Source organism: Saccostrea echinata, unplaced genomic scaffold, assembly GCF_033153115.1.
Source record: "Saccostrea echinata isolate AGI-Se365-2 ecotype Australia unplaced genomic scaffold, CSIRO_AGI_Sech_v1 ptg000009l, whole genome shotgun sequence".
NCBI lineage: Eukaryota > Metazoa > Mollusca > Bivalvia > Ostreida > Ostreidae > Saccostrea > Saccostrea echinata.
In genome coordinates, this window is record NW_026889758.1 from 25,380,280 (window position 1) to 25,390,971 (window position 10,692).

The 10,692-nt window shown below is 33.5% G+C and overlaps 2 long non-coding RNA genes across 2 annotated transcripts; both read right to left on the bottom strand.

The window, feature by feature from the left end:
- Positions 1 to 2,931: 2,931 nt before the first annotated feature.
- Positions 2,932 to 3,866, bottom strand: LOC133183506 (uncharacterized). The gene is made up of 2 exons (XR_009720656.1): positions 3,753 to 3,866; positions 2,932 to 3,220 (listed from the first exon to the last, which is right to left on the bottom strand). It is a non-coding gene; the product is annotated as an uncharacterized LOC133183506 (long non-coding RNA).
- Positions 3,867 to 4,949: 1,083 nt separating this feature from the next.
- Positions 4,950 to 9,265, bottom strand: LOC133183507 (uncharacterized). The gene is made up of 3 exons (XR_009720657.1): positions 9,173 to 9,265; positions 8,789 to 8,913; positions 4,950 to 5,161 (listed from the first exon to the last, which is right to left on the bottom strand). It is a non-coding gene; the product is annotated as an uncharacterized LOC133183507 (long non-coding RNA).
- Between the last annotated feature and the right edge of the window lie 1,427 nt (positions 9,266 to 10,692).

Genomic DNA, 10,692 nt, shown 5'->3' on the forward strand with positions numbered 1-10,692 from the left:
AAATAATGCATGAGCACTATTATTGAACCCATCTCATTCCCTCTCACAATGGCTTCTCTTGTTCCTTCTATATATATATTATTTACAAGTCTATATGGCCGCTAAAAACAATGAAAGTACTTTTTGTATTATAAATTATAAAAAAAAATCCAAAGAATCACAATTCTACGATGGCCGACAGCGGCCGCCACTTTCTGATTAAGAATATCTTACTTTTAACCATGGTTACATATTTATGATTATGATACACAACTTCTGAAAAGGTAAAAATCAGTTTTCTTTAATGGTGCTTTAGCAATTCTTTCTAGTGTATATAGTCTTATGAAGACTATGTCTTCCAACAAACTGTTGGAATTTTGATGGGCACTGTTTTCCTTTATTAGCCGACCTGTTTTTATATTCCTTTGAAGCAGAATTTATTAAAAAACTTCTACATGAGAAGGAAACTCTTGCTGTGGCCTTCTACTCGACATTCAGATATATCGACGACGTTTTATCAATTAACAATAGTAACTTCTACTTTGTCTGCTTGATATATCCAAGTGATCTCGAAATAAAAGACAACGTAGAGTCTGCCACATCTGTTTCATATTTGGATGTTTCACTTACATTAGACGATAAGGGCCAGCTAGCAACTAAATGGTATGACAAACGAGATGACTTCAGCATTTCCATCGTGAACTTTCCTTATGTATGTACATGTAGTAAGATTCCACTATCACCTGCCTATGGTGTTTATATCTCCCAACTTACTCTATAGCTAGACTCAATAGCTCTGAATATAATAATTTTTTTAACCGAGGTCGGCTACTGGCAAACAAATCTGAACTGCAAATCAACTAATGTACCCTTTGTGGGCTTATTTATGTCGGTAAAACCAAGGTTTTACAAAATAGAAGAATATCAGGACAGCAGTAATAGCGGCTATACAGAACTTTTGTTTTTTGAACAATGGGAGGGATAATGTGATACCCTTAGAGGATGACACATTGTGGGGTAAGGTGATACCCTTATAAGATGACACATTGAGGGGTAATGTGATACCCTAATAAGATGACATATTGTGGGGTAAGGTGATACCCTTATAAAATGACACATTGAGGGGTAATGTGATACCCTAATAAGACGACATATTGTGGGGTAAGGTGATACCCTTATAAGATGACACATTGAGGGGTAATGTGATACCCTTATAAGAAAACACATTGAGGGGTAAGGTGATACCCTTAGAAGATGACACAATGAGGGGTAAAGTGATACCCTTAGAAGATGACACAATGACGGGTAAGGTGATGCCCTTTAAAGATGACACAATGAGGGGTAAGGTGATACCCTTAGAAGATGACACAATTATGGGTCAGGTGATACCCTTATAACATGACACAATGTGGGGTAAGGTGATACCCTTATAAGATGACACATTGAGGGGTAAGGTGATACCCTTATAACATGACACACTGATGGGTCAGGTGATACCCTTATAACATGACACAATGTGGGGTAAGGTGATACCCTTATAAGATGACACATTGAGGGGTAAGGTGATACCCTTATAACATGACACATTGAGGGGTAAGGTGATACCCTTATAACATGACACATTGTGGGGTAAGGTTATATCTTTATAAGATGACACAATGAGGGGTAAGGTGATACCCGTATAACATGACACACTGAGGGGTCAGGTGTTACCCTTATAAGATGACACATTGTGGGGTAATGTGATACCCTTATAAGATGACACATTGCGGGGTAATGTGATACCCTTATAAGATGACACAATGAGGGGTAAGGTGATACCCTTTAAAGATGACACAATGAGGGGTAAGGTGATACCCTGAGAAGATGACACAATGAGGGGTAAGGTGATACCCTGAGAAGATGACACAACGAGGGGTAAGGTGATACCCTTATAACATGACACATTGTGGGGTAAGTTGATACCCTTATAAGATGACACATTGAGGGGTAAGGTGATACCCTTATAAGAAAACACATTGAGGGGTAAGGTGATACCCTTAGAAGATGACACAATGAGGGGTAAGGTGATACCCTTAGAAGATGACACATTGTGGGGTAAGGTGATACCCTTTGAAGATGACACAATGAGGGGTAAGGTGATACCCTTATAACATGACACACTGAGGGGTCAGGTGATACCCTTATAACATGACACATTGAGGGGTAAGGTGATATCCTTATAAGATGACACATTGTGGGGTAAGGTGATACCCTTATAAGATATGGTTATTGTTATACTTCCGGTTATTTAACAATATGGGGAGTGATCTGGTACAACTTGGGGGGGGGGGGGAGGTATCAATGGAGGTAGAATGACCTTCAATCAGTAACAGTGTACTTTCCGAGTGTCCACACATATATACCGGGAAGGGAATGGGGGTTAAACAATGGGTGACCTAACTTGTGATTTCACATAATCAGAGTATACTGGGGTAAACAATGGATGTCCCAGTTTACGCAACTATCTTGATTTCACGTGGTGGTCGATATAAATCGACCTAGGATATGTGAGTGGCCTTACACAGCAAATTTACCTTTGAATGAATACAATGATAATTTTATTACTTTACTGACATCAGAAAATACTCTTGTGCGATGGCGGTATAGATAGTTGAACTCCGATATTTTTTTATGCATTGAGTTTTACAACTGTGGTGACAATGTATCAATAAATGGTTAAGTTATTTTAAACAATTGAATTTCACCACGGGATCTGTGGACAGACGACTTGATACAAAAATGTTCATTTATTACGAGATGGTTTGTGCAGTGGTTGTGGGTTTGACCATATACGGTCTCGATACGAAAGCAATACCTTTACAATTACAACTGTCGGGCTGGACACTGTGCGACAATATTTAATTTAATTGAAAAAAGAAAATAATTCAATTAAAAAAAAGAAAATACTGGAACAATATAACATTTTTTAATTGTCATCTTCTGGTTGAAGGCATTCAAAAATATATTTTAAAAATATAAATTAAAATAACAAATGTTTCAGTAGAAAAGAAGCACGCACGTGCGGAGTACGTGCACTCCATCGAACTGTTCCCTAAATTCTGCATTTTCTAACACACAAAAACTGATGCTGCATCTCAAACAGTATAAAATCTATAACTAGTCATAACATGGAATAAAATGAATTTTTTTGTCCCAACACCCTTCTACTCTGTCCTTCTCTTCCTACTCTGCCCTGGGCCTTAAAAAAAACATATTTAACATTTTGTTAATAATTCAGATACCTTTAAATGATTAGAAAAGCAGGAAAAAGGAATATTATATTATAATATATAGTCCCTAATATTTAAAAAGAAATTTTAATTTAAGAATATATGTTCTTAAAGCTATAAATATCTGAGCTAAAAAATAAAAATACGAGATTGAGTGTAAATTAACATTATATTTGTTATTGACGTTCAAATTAAATTGAACTTGAATAACCCCACATTTCTATAGTTAAATTGATTTTAAACTGTTTCTGATATTTAAATGCGGAGTCAGTAAATAAATCGATTATTGTTTTAAATTTCTAATATCTATGAAACGCGATTGATTTAAATTGTACAATTTACAGGAAAGTCTTTATATAAAGTAATAAAAAATAGAAAAATCTTTTTAATTTTAGTTAGTCTGAACTTATCAAAATGATCCATATATGACTTTAATATCCTCATATATGACACATATATCAGAGAGAGAGAGAGAGAGAGAGTTTGAAACATTTGAGTTACCTCTTTGCGGCGCGTTGATTGTCGAGTGGACGCCTGGGAGGTACCCGTGGTATCCCCGTGACTCGGGGAGCGGGTGTCATCTCCATTGTCCGGGGAGGTATAGGCGTCACCCCCCCCCCCCCGGTAGGGTGGGAGGGGGGGGGGGCACAGGTGTCATCTCCATCTATGTATGAAACAAAGATATTATGTAAGAATAAATCTATGCTATAAAAATATACACTTGTGAGATATTTACGCAATATGTTTTTGATGTGACACACGGTGAATAATTTCGCATTTAAATACTGTTAAAAGCAAAACATAGTCTCTTTCTAATTCCATTAACATGGTGGTCCCCCTCCTCACATGGGTGCGACATCTCAACTTTAAAATTTTGTGCAGGAGGAGGACCAGGTAGAGAGTTCCAACACTCAGGTCAAAAGCGTCTCTTGCTGAATTTTTTTTTTAAAAATGACAAATTTACATGTAATTTGATCTCTTTTTTAAAACCAATACATGACGCATTTAAAGATTATAAGTATTTGAATCCACTATTTCGTTTTAAAGGGTTTTTTTCAAGTTCTGCAGTTACTTATATGCATAAGAATTACTTCACTGGGTATTATTATTTCAGGCAAGAACAAGATAAAATATTGGGGAATTTATAAAATTGGAACTTGATGTGATTAATGGGAAGGATAAATCATTCGCAGTTCGATTTATCACAGAGATTAAAATTTGTATTTGTGCAAAACCATGAACCAGTCTTTCTTTAAGTCGTCCGTTAAACAAGGCAAAATATTCACATCCGGTCCGATTTTGATAATATTGCAATCCTGGTAAATGTATGAATTTAAATTAATGCTAAATAAAGTTACCTCAAATGTCGTTGAAGGGCAGGAATTTGTAACATCTCTGACCATCTCTCTATCCAGAGTTGTCGTGCCCGCTTCCTTCCCACATACACCTCTGTCAATGCTCGATGTACAAGATTCTTGTGCAAATTTTAAGCAGCAAATATTTAAAGATAAAACTGTAATTTTAATTGTAATTATTGATAAAGTCGATATCATTTATTATCAATCTATAACCCCTCAAACGATTTATTTCTTATGTTTTCCATTGAACTATTTTGGGGAGGGAAAATTAAAACATTTTGTGGGGGGTAATATTTCTAATAAATCATATTTTCTGTGAAAAAAAAAATTAATTGAAAAAGATGGTGAATACAATTTATCATCATTTATAAAATTTCAAAGAAAATTAAATTCATTAAAGTCATCCGCTGGTCGAATGCAAATTATGTTTTAGAAGTTCCCAATTTAGGTGTTTGGGGACTTTGCGACTTCACCCCTTGGGAACGTCCTCCACTCATACATTAGCTGGAGGTCCCTCCTTTCTGTGTTATTTACACGTGCCATCTCCTCAATCTGCAAATATTTAAAAAAAATGATAAAGGCTTCAGTTATTTTTTATTTAAGACATTTGTAAGAATGATGAGTTTATTATTTAATTTCTAATTAATTAATAAATATCTAAATGCCTTGTTTTCTATTTGTATATATATTATTTCAGGGTGTAAGTAAAATGATCACTCATGTGTAACATGCATTGCTTCCCTGTTTTTGCCTTAAGGTTCATAATTAAGGTTCTGGCCATAAGTTCTATAAGTTCTTTGTTTCTATTGGGTTTTAGTTTTGTGTTCTTGTGTTTTATTGGTTTGCCAAATTCCCTCCAAATATCCTTGTTTTTTCTGGTCACTCTTTGTTCAGATATTTTGCAGAGAGGTCATATAGATTTTGTATCTGACAAATTTGACCAAATGACTGTGACAATATCTTCATCTTATGGTAAGCTAATATTTATTTACTAACTTTGTCATATCTATAATATATTTTAATCAATTGTGAAACCTATAATTTTAGCAATATTAATTTCCATAGCGCAGTTAGAAAGATATTTTGGAAATCAGATTTTTATTAGCTATTAGCATTAAAGCTAGTGTATTTTACGGTCCAGAAAATATGTACATGTGTTTTATGATAATATAATATAAAGTCTATGATAATTTATATAGTCATCATTTGGACTCCCAGTCATGATGAAGATGATTTTTATGCGGGAGATTGCCTATTCCCTCAGAATGGTATGCTATTTTTTTTTTTATGATCTATTGTTTATTCACAAAAGGTATATAATGTTTATGAAGCTATTATAAGCTTAAATAGTAATACATATTTTGTTGTATTTTTTATTCTATGCACAAAGTGTAATTCATATAGGGAGTATTTGAAAATTGAAACTTTTTATTTTACTAAAGCCCCAAACATGGGGTATGTTAGTACAATGAAAGATTACCAATTGAACAAATCAACACGTGAACAGCTAACGTAATGAATTATATATATACAAAAAGATCTATGATATGGACAGTACCTGACAGTTGATAAAAAATCATTTAATGTCTACATTGTAGGAAGTTCAGGTATGAAAAAATATAAGAACAGTTTTACAAAACTAAGCTCACCCTACCATTAGTTTATATATATCAGAAGTATATTCATGAAATGATAAAACGATATTTTGTTTGGGTTCATATGAATACCGCTAGGTATAAATTTCTGTCTTTCATTCTTCAAAAAAGGACACTTAAATAAATAATGAAACTCATCACCAAGTTCATTGTTATTGCAGAGGTTACAATGTCTCTCAGATCTATCAATACTATAAAATCTACCAGCTTCAATTGGCAAGTTATGACTGACACAACGAAATTTACACAAATATAATCTAAGATCAGTTGGTAACATGTTTAGATAATTTTCGAAACAAAAATCACACTTTTACATTCTATAATTAAGGCATTTTGAAGAATTTACTACATTTACATTCCAGCCTTGGATAAAATTATCTCTTAATGTATTCTTAATCAACATACCAATTGTGCATGGTTTATCAACATGCTGAGCATTCCACATTAAATCCAAATTACATTCGTGTAAAATATTCTTTATTTCCACGAGCCATTTTGAATGGTGAAAAGCTTTTGAACTCAACTGATATAAAATTGAGTACAATGTGAAAATTTTCTCATTTTTACAATAAAAAATCCTCTTTAAGAAACCATCTTTTCGGACTACTGGTATACAAAGTGGTATTCTACCCAGCTTTCCATAAACAATACAGTGAGGTACGTGTAGTCTTTTTAATTTTCACTTTTTTTTTTTAACAAAATTCCATATAAAAAGATTCCAAAATGCTGCAGTTTTCAAAACCTCATACTTCTACACCATACAACAAAACAGGAACAACCATGGTGTCAAAAAGTTGCAGTTGCATATCAATAGGTAAATTTAATTTCCTGGATTTTCTAAAAACAATATACATAGGTTTTCTGGCTTGTGGTATCAGATGTGACTTTGCATCATTAAAAGTACCTTTACTAGATGAAAACTGGAGATAACGAACAGTATTCAAGCTCAAAGTCTATTAAAACAATACAAATCGGGAATGAGCATCCCCTGCCAACCGGTCACACCCGCCATGTGCTCCTTGTCATGATCGGTAAATAACGGAAAAATCCGTCGACAATTCAGTGGGTAAATAATGGCCTAACAATTACTATGAGAAACGTTAGTCAGCAGAGGACTTAATGATAGATTGTATTTGCTGAAAAGGTCATTGTATCGACCATAGAACTTACGAAATGATGACTTTAAACGAGACTGTTGATATTCTTTCATCAACTTGTTTGTCAATTCTTTACCTCGTTTTAGAAATTGTTCTTACATAGAGCATGCTCTTGCGTATAGAATCAACTGAGAGAGATACACACCATATGCAGGTGATAAGGGTATATTGCTACATAAGTAAGGGAAATTGATTGAAAAGTTAGTCATCACGTTTCTCATAAAGCTTTGTTGTAAGATTACCATTGACGTCTTATTCTAGTAAAATATCCATATATGAAATAGATGTGTCAGACTCTGTTGTATCTTTTATTTCAAGCTCATTGGGATACTAGCATATCATGTCGACATATGAATGGAAATAACTATTGTTAATTGATAATACGTCGTCGATGTATCTAAATATCGAGTTGAAGGCCACAGCAAGAGATTTCTTTTTCTCATGGATATTATTTTGAATAAATTCTGCTTCATATGAATACAAAAATAGGTCTGCTAACAACGGGGCGCAGTTGATACCCATGAGAATTCCAACAGATTGTTCGAAGACCTGGTCTCCAAAAACCACATAGATATTGTCAATCAGAAACTCAAGCATCTTTTTAATATCAACTTCAGAGTACTTGTGTGTACAATCAGAATGTTTTAATTGAATATTTTTGTAAATGACCAATGACAAGGAAAGTAAATTTACGAGTTCCATTTGTATTGAAAAATCAGCTGTTAATGATGTCAAAAAGCCTGGACTTTACGTTATCGTGGGGAATGGTTGTATACAAATTTGAAAAGTCGGAAGATTTTATGTTATTGATTTTGGTAAAATTTTGTGATTTCAAATTTTCCAAAAGTTCCTTGGAATTTTTAAGTATCCACTTCTCGAATGTATTGTTGCACAGTACTCCTGAAGTTTCTCTTTCACTGCTGTTAATATCTTAATGAGGAGTAAAGAAAGAAGCTTGGTAGGAAATTATTTCAAGATAGTGAAAATTTTTAACAATTTTTAGTTATTTGATTATATTTAATGAATGTAAGAGTTATCTCCCTTTATGCAGTATTGTGTATAGTATTTGATTGTGCATTAATGATTTTCTGATATCCTCAATGTTATTGTTATATATTTTAGGGCAATTATTATTTAACTGTATAATACAGAAGTCAATATTACGAACCCTAACAGGTGTTTAATTCATTCAACATCATATGCAGAAACCCTGTTACAAATACATTGTAGCCGAGGTACATACGCCACTATTTTTATGGGGAAAAGGGGGGACACAAAAAATATGAAGAAAAAATGTTTCGAGGTCCCTGACTCCAAGTGTCTTTTGAGAACAATAAAAATAGGAACTTAATCAGAAATGAACTGACTTGGGTCACCTCCACCGGTCCTAAGGAGTTCCGGACATTGTCGTCATAAACAGAATGTACATTCTACAAAATTTCTGTACAGCCTGCCTTCTTTCTTCACTTATTGTAGAGCTCGTGTCCATGATCTAAAGTAACAAAAATTCTTTTTACACGTTCCATTTACATATTATAACAATTTATAAACAAGTATTCAAAATAAATGGCATTTTGTAATGACACAATGATGTGCGTTGAAGGTCTGAGCTTTTTATTGATAGTCAATTTTTACATTCTTTAGAAAGTCACAGTGCTTAATGAACCGGCCACTTTCTTCATGTAACGTTATTAATTATGTAATGTTATTTGTTTGTGCGTTGTGTGTCCATCGTTTACTCGTAGACTTACCTCTGTCAACTAGACCAACATTCGGCAGATAGCATCTGTGCATGAAACCTGTTGATTATATTGGCCATTGAGCGAATGTGCATTTACTATTTAATTATAAATGTATCTTTCCATTTTAATTTTTTAGAGTTCACTTAATTAGAAATGGTTATAATATGCATTTTAAGGAATACGAATAATACAGGCATATACTTATGTGCTTGATATAAACATTTGAAAAATTAAATGTACAATAATTGTAACGTGTACATGTATACCACGCAGCTCTGTTAAGGCTGCATAAAGGGGGCGGGGCCTAATTTATACGGGAAAAGTTTACTGTGACATCACACAAATATAGCAATTCCTCATTATAACAGAAAATGAAATAATCTGCGAATCTAAACTGCATAAGAGTAATGAACTACATCAAAACTTACCACTGCATTCATTTTTGTCGCTAGTTAAATCCTACACAGCAAGATATAAACTAGTCACTGATCGCTATGCACTTGTCGACATGACGTCATCATGGTAAAGTTTGACGCATTTTATGTGCAGTGAGAGGCGGATCAAGTGATTTTTTCACAGTGAAAAATGCATTTTATTATGAAACAGAATATTATTTGCAAATCTTAGGTAGACTATTAATACAAATCTGAAACCTTTGTTTAGTGCCATTATCTAAAAAATATCGAGAGAATGTATTGAATTAATTCTACCGTGTTTTTGTCTTCAGGGTGTGCATGTTTCACGCCGAGGTGCCTCATTAAATCGCCTTTTCGCAAGGGCATACACTTAATAGATCTTGACCATTTTTTGAATACACATAATTGACATATTCCTTAACTTGAAAAGTGCTGCTGCTTTCCTGAAATCGATAGCATAACTTAATAAATACATAAAATACTTGGTAAAGGTCACACATATTTCGACATTAGCAAGATAACTTGAAATTTAAACTAATAAAATGCGAATTCTATCTAAAGCAGCAGCACTTTCCATAAACTACAAGTTATATAGAAACAATCTATTACTTTAATTTTTAATTTTAACTAGGGTATGCCCTTGCGATATTGAAATGTGTTTGTGACCTACATACAGTACACATTACATGCATTTATCACGTGACTGTCAAATAACGTGACCAAACCAAATTCAGTACAGAGTGGGGTATACAATGTTATTTCAAAGAATGTTAAAGTCATAAGATAATATAAAACCTTTACAAAATTAAAATTCATTTTAAAAATGTATGTATTTATGCAAGTTTATATTGTGTTGATTTCTTCGAAGTACGCCTTAACACTGCTGCGCAGAAAATAGATGCACGTATCGACTCTTCAAGCAGCATGTTATTGTTGATGAACATACCAATCCTGGTGCCACCATTTTCACTGCAACACATCTTGTTAATGTAAAAAAGCATTTTGTACATGTTAACAATGATGTGAATATGATTATACAACAACCCGAAAAGTGAAAACTTTTCTACACATTATTTAAAATTTATGTAATCGTTATCAATACAATAACGCTAC